General features: G+C 39.6%; 1 protein-coding gene across 3 annotated transcripts in view; it reads left to right on the top strand.

Annotated features, from left to right (window-relative positions):
• FANCM (DEAD/DEAH box RNA helicase family protein) overlaps positions 1-14,764 on the top strand; it is a 318,538-nt gene that overhangs the window by 156,381 nt on the left and 147,393 nt on the right. The window lies entirely within an intron of this gene.

A 14,764-nucleotide genomic window follows, 5' to 3' on the forward strand; every position in this document is an offset into this window, starting at 1 on the left:
TCTAGGAAAACAATTACTTGTTTATTGTAAGAGGGATGGGTTTGAACCTATTCAAAAAGTAGTTCTTTCTATTTGAGGCATGGGTGGATTTGGGGAGTTCTCCCCTATTCAGCTTTTGTTGAATATCATGAAGACAAATGAAAGTTGTAGTTTTCTTCTCCATTATGCCACAAGTGCTTGGGTTCACTTGTTGAAGAGTATGGCTGTAAATTAATTGCATCTAATGTATGTGGAAGGGCTAAAAATATTGGTAATGGTAATATTATTCCTAATCAAGAAGATTGTTCCTTTATTCAGAAGAACTAATGTGTGGTTCCTTCCCATCTAAGGATTTACGCCTTGTTGGAATTTGTTTTGGCGTACCTTTGTTCTTATTTTAGGCTACCTACATATTTATATATCCTTTAATAAGTACACCCTCTCCTACATTTTTGGAATTAGTAATTACTATTTAACTCAGACATTCACAATTATTTTTCTACACTTAGTGGACAGCAAGAATGATTTGTTTTTAGATTCTTAGTTTGAGATATAATCACTCTTGATCTTATAGTTATTGCCGTTAGTAGTTTATTTTTGACTCCACTTGCCCAATGGACATGACAATAGCTTTGACTTGCCAACACCCTTTTTATTAATTTTTCTCTAAAAATTCACTTTTACTTGGGCTATCTTTTCTAATCACCTTGAGCCTCTATGCGATAGGCTTTAGTGATCATAGCTTCTGGAACCTCCATTGAGTTGAAGTGCAAACCTAAAGAGTGGGAATGGGTTGTGGTGGTGACTGTTGCCTCAAAATCTAGTAGGCCTTGTGGGATGCCTCACAAGGCAAAACCCAGACTAAGACACAAGTGACAACAATGAGGTGGATGCCATTGTCACCTCAACACTCCATCTATTGCTCTTTAGTGGAATTTCACCAGATAGGAGGCTTCTCGGTAGAGATCACTTAAGGTATTCTAGGTTGAGAGGATCAAGGTGATACTTTAGGACGCTTAACCAAGATACTCCACACTAGGAACAAGGTACAATTCCTTGTAATAAGGAACAACATACCTATGAAGAATCCTATGAAATAGGGCTTGTGTCCTAGGGTTTCACAATGTTGCTCAACAATGACACAACTAGGCATACAAGCAAAAGGAAAAGGTTTGTTTATAAGATATGATCAACCAAAGGAGAGACAAACATTCAAATGACCCTAAGTTGAATTTTTATGTAGAATTATGATTTTACAAGGCCTGGAATTGCCTAGGGTTGATGATATCAATCCTTAGGAGACACTTTTCAACATGCAAATTGCTAGATTTTGATGTTATGAGGTCAAGAAGGTTCGATAGTGTCAAATCAGCTTCAACACTCAAGCTCTAGTTGAATTCGGCTTAAAACCTAACCCTAGTGACTTTCCTTGAAGGGTCAAAATTGTAGGAGAAGAGGAAAAATGTAAGATTTTGAAGTTTTTTTGATCATCAAGATGGTTGCCAATGCCTTTTCTCTACTTGGGTGGTGGAGTCTTAGGAACTTTAGCCATGGAAATATCAAATCCTTGAAGAGAGCAAGGAGGAAAACTCTAAGTTTTCACTTGCTAACCCTAACTATCACTTTTTGAGGGGAGAAATTCACTAGAAATATGCTCTCTGAGAGTTTTTTCAAGGGAGTTCAATGATACAAGATCAAATCATGCACTAATTACCTAGCGTCTCATGTAAAGATATTCATTTAGACAAGGAAAATAGAAACCCTAGCAATATTTCAGTGCATGTAATAAGAATAAAAGATATTCAATATCTATGTTCCTTGGGAGCGGGAGCGGGAGCGACCATTTTCATAAGCTCCCGGTTTGGGAGCGAATCCCGGAGCGATTTTTTAAAAATATATATATTTTTTATATTTTTTAATTTTTGATGCATATATGTCAACAAAAACATGTAGAATGATGAATTAAACATAAAAAACATAAAAAAACATAGATTGATGATTGATCATTGAACCATATCACATCAATGATCAATCATCTAGAAATTATAATCTTCATCAACCATGTCCACAAGTTAGTAAAATACATATTACAACTGCAACATATTGAGTCTCGTGAATCATGAGTCATCAAATTCAATCTTAAAGTTTCAACTTCAAGCTTTCAAAATTTAAAATTCAATATATAACATTTATCATCATTGATCACCAAAGTTGTACTTGCAAGCTAAGTTTAACCATTACAAGAAGTAATATCTTAGATATTTCTAAGTCCTAACTTCTAACTGTTAACATGAAATGAAATGTTATAAAATGAAACATGAATAATGAAATGAAATGAAACAACTTTAGTCTTTCACGAAGCATCATATTCATAATTCACAATCATTACCAGTGAGTTATAATTGCCAACTTCAAACTTCAAATTTTCATTGTCACAGTCATTTATTGTTTACAAAAAATATCATTATGATATGAAAGAGTCAAGAGTCAAGAGTCAAGGACTCAAAACTCAACAGTTATGAAAACTAAAGTCTAATAGAAACTACAAAAGACAAGTAAACTGTAAATCTACATGTGGCCCTTGCCACGAGAGTCTTCAGGAGTATAAGCAGGTCGTGGTGGTCTTCTAGGAGTCTCCCGCACAGACCGACGACCAGAACTAGAACCTCCACGTGAGGGTGTAGATGGAGGTCGCGACAACAAAGGAACAAGACTCTGACCTCGAGCACTGCTACTGGATGGTGGAGGTGGAGGTGGCATGGATGCTGCAACTGCTTCATCTTCATCCCTTATAAGTTCCTCTTCCAGTTCTTCAAGATGTACAATGCCATCCTCCAAATTGTCGTCCTCTGGGTGATTGTCCCAAATTTTATATGTGGGATCCTCATAAGCCCGATCACAGTAATGACTCAACAACCTCAAGTTGTAGTGCACTTAAACCAAGCTTTCTGCTCGGTTTTCATTGAGTCTGTTTCTTTTCACATTATGTATGTAGCTGTAGGTGCTCCAACACCTCTCTGCAGAAGAAGTATTTACAACCTGTGAAAGAACTTTTTTTGCCAATTTTGGCAAAAGTCCGTGGCCGCCATATGTTTCCCACCATGTGAGAGAATCAAATCTATCTCTGTCGTCCATTGCATGGAAGTTACCATACAAACCAGTGCCACTGAAGTATTTGCCTATTTCAAGGCGCACAACTGCACATTCCTCCCTGTCAGGTATCAACTTTTCTAATGCTTGCAAATATCCACTAGTTACCTCTGGATCTAAATGGGGTTTGGTCCTAATCCCACCCCCTGGTGCAGGTTGGCCCAACCAAGATGTAGAGTAGTATTTTGGCGTAAGGATATACGCCAAGCAATGTAGTGGAAGATTAAGTCTATTCCACCATTTACACACAATCATGAATCAGTTTGTACAAGTTGGGATCTCTGTTATGAACAATATCTTTTATTTGCCCCAACATGGTATCCATTTGCTCATACACCTTGCCAATCACTTGTTTGTCTGTATCTGCAAACCGAATCGTGTGATAAATGGGCTTGGTGAAATCCAATACTTGCCTCACACTTGTCCAAAACTGACCATCAAGAGCGGCCTCCTCCACCAGTTCAAAACCTTCCTTGTCAGCTGCATTTATAGCCCTTTCCTTTAATACCTGCCAATGTGGACTTGATACCATGCTAGCCAATGACTCTCTTACCTTCAAAAGGCGCCTGAAGGTGAGGTAATAGCTACCAAATCTGGTCTTCGCAATCTTCAACAACTCCAATCTCAAGTGATTGCAGAAAAGGCCATGGGTATTGCTATGATTTGTAATAAATTTTATCATTTGTTTGCCTTTCTTGTACAAATCACCAATCCATTGGTATTGTGCATTTTTGTTCTTGACAACATCATGCATCAGAAGGTTCAATGTGTGAACCAAACATCCAGACCAAAATATGTTGGGGTATTTATCCTCAATAATTGCTCCCGCTGCCTTACAATTAGCAGCATTATCAGTGATGACTTGGATGACATTGTATGGCCCAATACGGTCAATTATTTCAAGTAATGCTTCTGCAATGTTGATGGCGGTCATGAACTTGTCTGAGTAATCATGTGCAGTTAGAAAGATGGCACCACTAACAGACACAGCAAGAACATTTATCAATGGCTTGCCTTTTACATTTGTCTATCCATCAGATACAATGGACACCCCATGGTCAGTCCAAGAACTTGTCATTCTATTCAAAGAATGTGATATTTTTGCTTTTTCATGATCAAGTCCAACGGTTCTTGCCTTGTCATACCCAGGGCTCTTGTATCCTTTAGGCGCATCATTTATGGCAGAAACCATTTCGTGCCAATTTGGTGAGCGAAGAACATTGAATGGTATCCCACATGCATAGAGAAACCTGTAAACTTTTGAATCCACATCATTCCTACACCCCTCATCAAGGAAATCTGATATGGTTCTACGCCTTAAAGATGATGACCCTGTGCCTCCATATCCACTGCCTTGGGAGGATGTTGAAGGAGTTCTTTGTGCTTGTGGTTGTGAGCTTGGTTCAAAGAAACCCCTTGATTTTTTTGATTTGTATTGGGCTTCCTCCTCTTCCCTTATGTATTTGGCTCTATCTGCTGCTGACACCACTGGACAAGTTTTGATTCCTATTTGTTTGTCTCCATCCCATGGTCTTTTCCCGCAGAGGTGTTTTCTGGCACGGGTGTATGAACCTGTGTAATCATTGTTGCAATGGGGGCAATGAAATTTAGTGGTTCCACCCTCTCTCCCTGTTTCAGCCCTATTAACATATTTCCACAATGGGGTTTGGTCTTGTTTAGTTTTTTGAGAGTCATGTTCACCCTCCTGCAGCTCCTCCTCACCGGGGTTTTCATCAATTCGACTTTCTCTAACTTCTTCATCCCCCTCTTCATTTTGGCCCCTTCGTTTCCTACTCTCCAGCACCATAATAACCATAAAAGGGACCAAGAAGAGGAAAATGCCAAGAAATATAGCCAGGTCCATGGTGTTTGATATTTGTAGGCTTTTGAATCTGCAAATTAATTTAATTTATTTAGATTAATAAATTTAATTTAGATTCATGATTTTTAAACTAAATAAGGTTAATAAACTAAATAAATTAAATTAAACCAACTAAATTACTACCTAACTAAATTAAACTAACTAAATTACTTACCTCTTTGCAGGCTTGCTCCTTGCTCCTCGGCGCTTGCTCCTCGCTCCTTTGCTTTTGCTCTCCAGCTCTTCTCAACTCATTCAAGTGATAATGAAATGTTTTTTGGCCCATTGGGCTTTTAAATCTTTTTTTTTTTCTTTTCTTAATTTGATAATTTTTTGGGGTCTACGGATTTTTTTTTTCCGCCGGATCGCTCCCGGCGCCGCTCGATTCACTCCCGGTGCGATTTTTTAAAGTTCGGGAGCGGTCGGGAGCGATCGCTCCCTGATCGCTCCCGAGCTTTAAATTTCGCTCCGGGAGCGAATCAGGCGGCACCGGGAGCGATCCGGCGGAAAAAATATCCGCGGACCCCAAAAAATTATCAAATTTAAATTTGATAATTTTTTGGGGTCTGTGGATTTTTTTTCCGCTGGATCGCTCCCGGCGCCGCCCGATTCGCTTCCGGAGCGATTTTTTAAAGTTCGGGAGCGATCGCTCCCGAGCTTTAAATTTCGCTCCGGGATTGATGCTCCCAACAACGCTCCCGAAATTGGCAGGGAGCGATTTTTTTTTTGTCAGGAGCGCGCTCTCGACCCGGTCCCACCCGAAGTGCGGATTGGGAGCGGGTTCGGGGGGGGGGGGGGGGCGCTCCCCCGCAACATAGTTCAATATGCAATGACCAAAGTTGCAGGAATCGTCCCCCCTAGTATAGGAGGCAGATTTGCGTCTTGGATGGATCTGTCAACAATCCTCGGGCGGAACTGCGATTCCACCCTTTTCGCAGTTCCTAGAAAAATAGATCTGTGATGGTTAAGTGCGCGGTTCCGTGGGCTCAAATTACAATTCTGCCGCAGATCACATCCGATTCTGAGAGGGGCGGATGGTTCCGCGGGAAAGTCTTTATTTTTATTTTTATTTTTTAATTAAGTAAAGTTGACTTGGGGTTCAAGTGAGTTAGGGAAAGGAGAGGATGACGTTAAAAGTTATTTCCCCCCTCTTGTTTCCAAATTCTTGCATATTTGGAGAGCTTGGAGAAGAGAGGAGATACCCAACTTTTGAGATCAGATTTGTGAGTGTAGCATAAAACTATAGCTGAAGCGAGAAAACTGATAGCTTGAAGGCTTGAATGTAAAAATACATGAGGGTATCTAATAATAATAATTTATTAATATATAAAATTGTATAAGATGATATAAGATGATTTGAATGTTACAATGAGGCCCTGCTTTTATACCTCAACAGGTGACCTTTCGTGAATGGGCATGTCTTTTAGACATGCCTTTTCACCTAACTTAATGATTATTTAACCTAATTAATATTTATATTTATTTTATTTAAGTACTTGTTATGAATTATATTCATAACATAGCTCCTTCCTTAAGAAGCTTTGTCCTCAAAGCTATATTGCTGGCAATTTTCTCCACTTAGTTTCCGTCGTCTCGATGTATACAACCTGGTCATCGATTCGCCATGTAGCTTATCAGTACTATTTCCTTGGATTTTTTTTTTTATAAGATTTATTTATTTATTTATTTTTAATAATATTTATCTATTTATTTTTTCTGATTTTTTATTTTTATTTTTTATATAATTAAATTAATTGAATTTATAAAATTAATTTAATTATATTATTATCATTAATATGTTAACCCACTATATTGTATTATGTAATATAATTGACAAATAAAAATCGACCTATGTAACCCGATGGTCACACGGTCAACGCAACGTTTAACCATGAACCGATGGTCACTCCTTTTTTGATTGGGTGTCACCTGATGGCGCCGCTTTAACCATGCGCTATAGTCCCGGATTGGAGCGAATGAGGTCATGGCCATTCACAGTGCCAAGGGTTCACCACGATGACCAGGCGTTGCAGGTAGCGAAGCACAGTAATGGAGAACCATGCTGGCGGAGATGGGTGACTTGCGAGCCATAGAAACCGGGTTGTGCCACGGTAATTGACGGCGTGCTGTCCCAATTAAAAACGGAACAGAGCCCGAGCTGCAGTGTCTGTGGTCGGCTGAGATCTAGTGGTGGCATCAAATGCAATGGCCGGTGGAAAAATGGTCAGCATAGTGAAACAGATGGTCGGGACAGAGCAGCGGTCAAGGTAAGCGACTGGCAGAGAAATAATGACAGAGTCGAGTGTGATGGTCGAGCAATGAATCGATGGGTGGTGAACCTACAACGACACAGTGGGGTTGAGATTGGATGACGGGTGGAGTCGGTCGGCCACTGATGGAATTCAGTGGAAACAAGAATGACGCACACTAGAATCAACACATTGGTCGAAGGAAATAGATAACGCAGTGGAAAGGGAGGAAATCAGAACTATGACAGCGAGTTGGGGTACACTGATATGAGATTGGCAGAGGAAGAATGCAGTGAGGATCATGGTATAGTGACAATGATAAAAGATTGAGTATGGTCGGTTTGAATGTAGCAAAAATGGTCGGGGTTTTGACGGCGAGGGACAGGAAATTGCTAATGGCAATGGTGGGTTGTTAATCCGTAGGTATGCAAGGCAGCTAACCCAAGCACGTTTCAGTGATAATGGGGGTCGACTTATTGGTGGTGTCTCTGTTTGAAGGTTAGGCGGCGTATTGTTGCAAGACTGGTGTCCTTCATAAAGAGTAGCCATTGCTGGTAGCTTACTTTTCTCTGGCATCCAAGCATTCAAAACCTCCACCATCTTTTCCCTCAAATAAGGGTTCTTGAGATAGAGTGGAATCACCATAAACATGATAATAAAATTTATGAAAACATCCAACACCACACTGTCTAAACACCTTGGAACTTGAGAGGCAAAGCAATAAGTAAAAGCTCCATTGCATCATTAACTGAGCTTATAATCGGCCTGCCTTCAAACAAATATGGATGATTACACACCTTGCATAGCTGCATCAGAACATTAATGAGACCGAGAAGGTTGCCACTAGCCAAAGTTGCCTGTATTTCGGAACTTACAATAAAATCTTCATACATGTTACATTGTCCTTTTGACTGCTTGCAACATATTACATGTTCATATTTTTTTGGAAGTTGTTTCTCCACATCTTGTTTCAGGCAACGTAATATGAAAAGCTACAATACATTAGGTAAACGATCAACAACATCTTTATTCATTAGTTCTTGCCTCTCCACAATGCCAGATATTGGGTTACAAAGCCAGTCTTTGAATTCCTGTTGTAACTGAAGAAGATAAGGCATCAAAAAATTCATCAACGACTAAAGTTCCATGAGATCATTCTGAAGTGGTGTTCCCGTTAAAATGATTCGCTGCTTTGAGTTGAAGTTCAAAAGTGTCTGCCACCTTTGAGACTTCCAATTTTTAATCAAGCAAGCCTCCTTTAAAATAAGGTATTTCCATCTTCCGATTAAAAGCTTCAACTAAACGTGCAACAGTGGCTCCATCAACAATTCAAACTTCATTTGTTTTTTCTTCTTTAGTTGTTTTCTGTAACTGATTTGTTTCTGGTGGAGAAATTTCCACCTTCACAACTGCATCCTCGTCTTTTTCTTTTGCTACTGAAGAATCATATTCTAAGTATGTTCCAATTTCATCACCATCTTCATCTGAATCCTCATCTTGATCTATGTCAGCTTCATCTGAATCATTATCTTGATCTACATTAGCTTTATCTTCAACATTATAATTATCTAATGCTTCACCTTGTTTCGTTCCTTCACTGTCACTATCGTCTTCCTTATTAGTGATTTCCTTTATACATACTTTAACTTCTGCACATGATTTTTCTAAACGTTGAAATGCTTCTTGAATACTAAACTGTTCAACGTAATCAAGATGTGAACGTAATGGCACATTGTGCGGCGAACTACGTTCAAAGGCTTGCATGATTATATCGTGTGCCATGGCTCTGATACCACTGTAGCATAAAAACTATGGCTGAAGCGAGAAAACTGATAGCTTGAAGGCTTGAATGTAAAAATACACGAGCGTATTTATTAATAATAATCTATTAATATATAAAATTGTATAAGATGATATAAGATGATTTGAATGTTACAATGAGGCCCTGCTTTTATACCTCAGCAGGTGACCTTTCGGGAATGGGCATTTCTTTTAGACATGCCTTTTCACCTAACTTAATGATTATTTAACCTAATTAATATTTAATTATTTAATATTTATATTTATTTTATTTAAGTACTTGTTATGAATTATATTCATAACAGAGAGGTTTGAAGAGAGCTTGGAGGAGTGAAGGAGGAGGGGCTTGGAGGAGTAAAGAAGGAATGCCATCTACAATAGGTAAATAGGTAAGTGCAAACCCCAAATTGCCAAATTGTCTTATCATTCTTGTTTGTATTTTTTATCCTCCCTTTCCTACTCTTTGCCATTATTTCTTCTTGCTCACTTTATTCCAAAATGGTGTTCTTTTGCATTATTTGTATCATTCCACTTTTAGTTTTCATGTTGTTGGTAGGGAGTAGGCATAGAAGGGAAGAAGAAGAAGAGGATAGTGGTCGCGCTATGTGTGACCTAATGTATGACAAGGACGAAGGATTTGAAGAGGAAGAGGATGAAGAGGGCATTGGAATGCAAGGGGGAAAAGTTGCATTGATACTTTTATGGAATTATGTGACAAAACTTGAAGGGGGAAGAGGTGGTGGAAGCTACAATCTTTTGTGCCTTCATGATTGTCATAGAGGAAAGCCTTATAGTGATTCATATACATGTGTGAAGAGGCATCCTTGTGGGGTGCTAGACAATGATGACAAAAATGGTCCCATAGGGATATCAATTTGCCCTAATGTTTCAGTGGAACAAAGGAGAAAATATGTCCAAATAGAGGAGGCTGCACAAAAGAAGAGCAAGAAATAAAAAATTCAGTCTGAATCAAGTGCAACGTCTAGATTTGGTGTTTCATCTCCTCACAATACCTTTGTAATGTCTGAATTGAGAAGAGCAATAACAAATTTCCTAAATGTTGGTGGGAGGGATGATGTGGATGGAAAAGGGGTCCTTTTTCTTTGTGCTTGCGGTATACCAATTCAATGTGCTTCGCTCTCCCTACTGGCACGATTTGGTTAAGGCCATAAATGAAGCCCCAAAAGGATACAAGAGCCCCAACTATGAGAAAGCTTGAATTGTGTTATGAGAAAGAGAAAAAGCAAAGGTTAAAAGAGCTTTGACATGTTTTACAATTGAGTGGGTGGATTGTGGGGTATCCATTGTATTAGATGGTTGGACAATGTTAGAAACCATTATTTGATAAATGTTCGTGGCGTTTTTTCTAGAGAAGCAGTGTTTCTTTCAAGTCATGACTCCTCCATCACTGCATCTTCTCAAAACATTGCAGATCTGCTATTGGAAACAATCAAGGATGTTGGTCCTAATAATGTGGTTCAAGTGATCACTGATAATGCAACAAATTGTGAGGGAATAAGAGAAATCACTAAGCGTACTCATCCACACATGTTTTAGTGCAGATGCTTGGTGCACACATTGAACCTTTTGATGCATGATATTGTGAATAAAGAATGTGGATGGATTAGTCAACTTTACAAGAAAGGGAAACAACTCATTAAATATATCACAGGGAATACAAGGGTAAACTTCTTTTATGACACTTACTCCAAGTTGCAGTTGGTTAAACTTTCAAAAACTAGATTTGCAAGCTATTACCTCACCTTTAGGCCGCTAGGGAAGGTGACACAAGCTTCAACTACTATGATGACATGTGATTCATGGGATGAGATGAGAATGATAGAGATGGTGCTAATATAGTCAATGACACTATTCTTGACAGTTTCTTTTGGTCATAGATTAAATATGTTTTGCAATTCATCAAACGAATTTATTACATGATCAAGTTTGCATGTTCATATCAACCAATAATTGAGGATGCGTATGAGTAGATGGATAGCATGTTGGGGCAAATTAAAGACATTGTTGGGGCTAAAGATATCACCTTATACAATTATATTCATGCAGAGTTGGAAAAAGATGGGAAACACTAAACATTCCATTACGTGCCTTAGCATATGTTCTGACAACTAAATACTATCATCCATCATGGCTTTCAACACTAACACTTGGTGGGGGGACCAAGAGAAAACCACACCAATATCTAGAGGTTCTATTTGGTTATGTTAAAGCATTGGATAAATTAGTCCTTGATGAGGAGTGTGACATGCTATGAAAACAATTGAGCAACTTTATCCCTGGCACTCGTGCATTTGGGACCAATCATGCAATTAGAGATCGATGGAATTTGTCCTCTTTAGTGGTGGAACGCACATTGAGGTGCTACTCCACTTCTATAATCTTGGCAATGCGAGTGCTATCTTAAGTGGTAAACACTTCTTTTGCAGAGAGTTGTTTGTAATGTCCCAATTAAAATAAATTTGGAACAACTCAAATCTTTCACTCAGGAAAATATCCAGATAAAAATTTCATTCATAAACAGAACATTTTCGTGTAAAAATTAAACAAATAGAGCATGCAATCCCATAACACAATGAACAAGAAAATACTCAGCTTTATTATATTAGATGAACAGGGGTTTACATGCACATACAACCATATAGCTGAGATAATATGGCCTCAAATATATCTAAAATAATGTCGCAAATCGACCTCTAAAACAAACTGAAAAACACTTCACTGCAACCTGTGAACCCTGAATGGATCCACCAAGGGAAGAGATGGGTGCTTGCCCACTCTCACTAAATCACCCGAGGGTTTCTATCCTGGGACTACTGTTGAAGTAGAGAACCATGTTCTCAAACCTCTCCACCAGAAGAAATCTTAAATCCAAGATGTCCCAAATGATCTTCTCCTCCTCTTTTTATAGATCTGATGGATAGATCTCCAAACCTCTGGAAGCATCTTATTTTATTATTTTATTATTATTCTAGAAGCTCCTCCATTGGATTTATCTTAAGTGACGCTTTTATTTTATTTTATTTTACTTAAGTCACTTTTGGCCCATTTTCTCTAATTAATTATTTTTCCTTAGTTAAATGACTAATTAAATTCATTTTTAACTAAGAAGAATGGTAAATCGTCTACCATACTCTCTTTGCCACTGGAAGTCACTTCTTAACATCCCATCCTGTAGATCTTCTCGTTCTAGTTCCAACAAGCTATTACGCTGAGGTGTTCCATCAATTAATCTCCCCGGAATGCCACCTTGAGCATAATTAATTAAGTTATGCCAATAATAACCTCGTTTTGCGGGAATTATAAAAATGTCACGGAACCAAAAACAAGACTTGTGGAACTGCTCATGATGATGAATATGCCAAGTGAATGCCATTGGACCCCATGAAAACTCCTCAAAACTCCATCGGAACCCATGATAACATAAACCTGCTCCACTGACCTGACCATCCTCTGCCTTGGAAATCCACCCTGGCTTGTACTATAAAGAAGAATAAAAATGGGGACATGACAGTCCTCCCGCCCCAAGATTGCTTGCCCTCAAGCAATCCAAATCTGTGGACCAACCTGATGGCCCAACACAACTGAGACCCAATGCCCGTATCCCATACGAACCATTGGGTTATGCTTTGCCCTTGTGTCATCCCACCATGAATGGACCCCTTAATGCTCAGATTCCAGACCGATCTCTGATTGACCCTGTGATCAACAAATCCTCATTGATCCTAATGCCACCAAGAACAAGTACCAAGGCTCCAAGGCTCCTGTTGTGCTAAAACTCAACCATGAATGTTGCTCCATCCATTGCGTAACAACTCATCACCTCTCTCTAATCCAACCCTTGGCATAAACCAAGATTAATCTGATCATAATGATGCCATGCTGAAATACTGATGAGTGGCCAACCTACATCTTGCTGCCAACTGAAGCATATGATATCCCTCACCTCTGAGGGCTCCTGCAATACAATGATACTGACTAAAAATGATACTCTGTCAAAAGGATACCAGCTCATGATCTCTTGCTAATCCAATGCATGGACACCTATGCAAGGAACAAGTCTACTGGGCTAATATTGGTACTTGCTCAACTAATGATGCTCTATCAATATCCATTGAGAAAGCTCTGCCTCTTTCCTTGTAATGGGCACAAGTGGCCAAACTGTGCTGCAAGCCCCATTTATGTACTCCTGGAGAGGGCTACTACTTGAAAATGTTGTAGCTCGACTGACTGCTACTACATTGGTTTGCACCTCATCTATGGGTAGACCCAAAGATGGATGCACTGCCATCTCCCTCGCCTGATAGGAAACTCCATGCTCCTCTAGTCCACCAATCTCCTGCCAAACTATCCTGTCATACTCCAACATCTCCTGAGGACAAGTGTCAGCGAATACTGTCACCCTGTCAACTGTCTGTACATCTGTCTGCTTCTCATCAATGGTTGACCCCAAGGGTGGCTACTCATCCTCCACCATCACAGGTTCAATATGAACCTCCAACTGGCCCTCCCTAGAAGGCTCACCATGCATACTGCGCACATCATCCTCCTCAACTGACTCATGATCCACCATATGCTGCTCATGCTGAATCACCACTGGTGACTCATCATCCTGAATGTCTCTCCTAGGACCCACTAACTGCTCATAATATGAATCTGGTCTGCTGTCAATGACTCTTCATGACTGATGCTCCTCGGAAACATCTTCGTACGAACCCATGGACTCGTCCAAAGAACAATTCTCACCCTGATGGTTAGAAGGAATCTCCATCTACTCTGCCTCTGCCATCTCCTCAACATCACTCAAGCATGAGTGATCAGGTCCCCAAGGTCCTTTGTAGATGAAGCAAAGTCCCTTCCTCCTCAGCTCATTCTTGCTGCATGATCCCCTAAACCTGAGTAGCTCCTCTTTGGTCAACCGTCTCCTGAATAACCCAATGTTCTGCTCAAGCAACCTTTCGGCGAGCTCGTAAGCAGCGGGTGAGACCAACTGCTCTCTCCTCCAAACAGACAACAATCGAGACTGCAACTCCCGACAGATGGCATCACGACCTCTCATACACGATGATAAGATGGACTACATGTGTGCTATGAATGTGTCATGATGATGTTTCCCAATGCTGAAAAAGCATTGGAACATCTACAAGATCTAACAATCACACTCTAGATCAAACAAATATTTCATAAGTCCTAGCCATGGCCATGCTTCATAAAATATCAAGCTTCTTCCAAAAGGTAGATCCTGCACTGTTGTCCAAGTCTCGGAAAGTTTCTATCATCAGTCTAAAAGCTCTCCTCATAACGTCATCATTGTAAGGAGCTATAGGGGCGGTTAGTCTCATGATGTTACTGAGACAAGATACAACCGGAAGTCTAACCCCTTCACAAGTTTCCTCCAAGAACTTGTGTTGTATGAGAGCAAGCATAGCTTGTTTTAGAGCCCATATTAGTTTCTTCCCTTCTAACCGACTCACTTTGGAAAGGAGGGCATCTAGTTCATCAGGTTTGAAAAGAACTTTCCATGTGACCCTCATGTGCTTCAAATTTGTCCCAAGAGCATAAATCTTGTGTCCTATTTCCTGCCCCTCTCACACATCCTTTGGTTGTTCTTTCTGAAGAATGACATAGACTCTTTTTGAGAAAGGTTTGCTATTTGTTCCTGCTGGTTTATTAAGTGAGTTTACATAGGCTTCAACCATGTTTTAGT

The sequence above is a fragment of the Pinus tabuliformis genome, chromosome 4_2, assembly GCF_031772625.1.
Source record: "Pinus tabuliformis cultivar Carrire ecotype Pingquan chromosome 4_2, CPIR1, whole genome shotgun sequence".
Lineage (NCBI taxonomy): Eukaryota > Viridiplantae > Streptophyta > Pinopsida > Pinales > Pinaceae > Pinus > Pinus tabuliformis.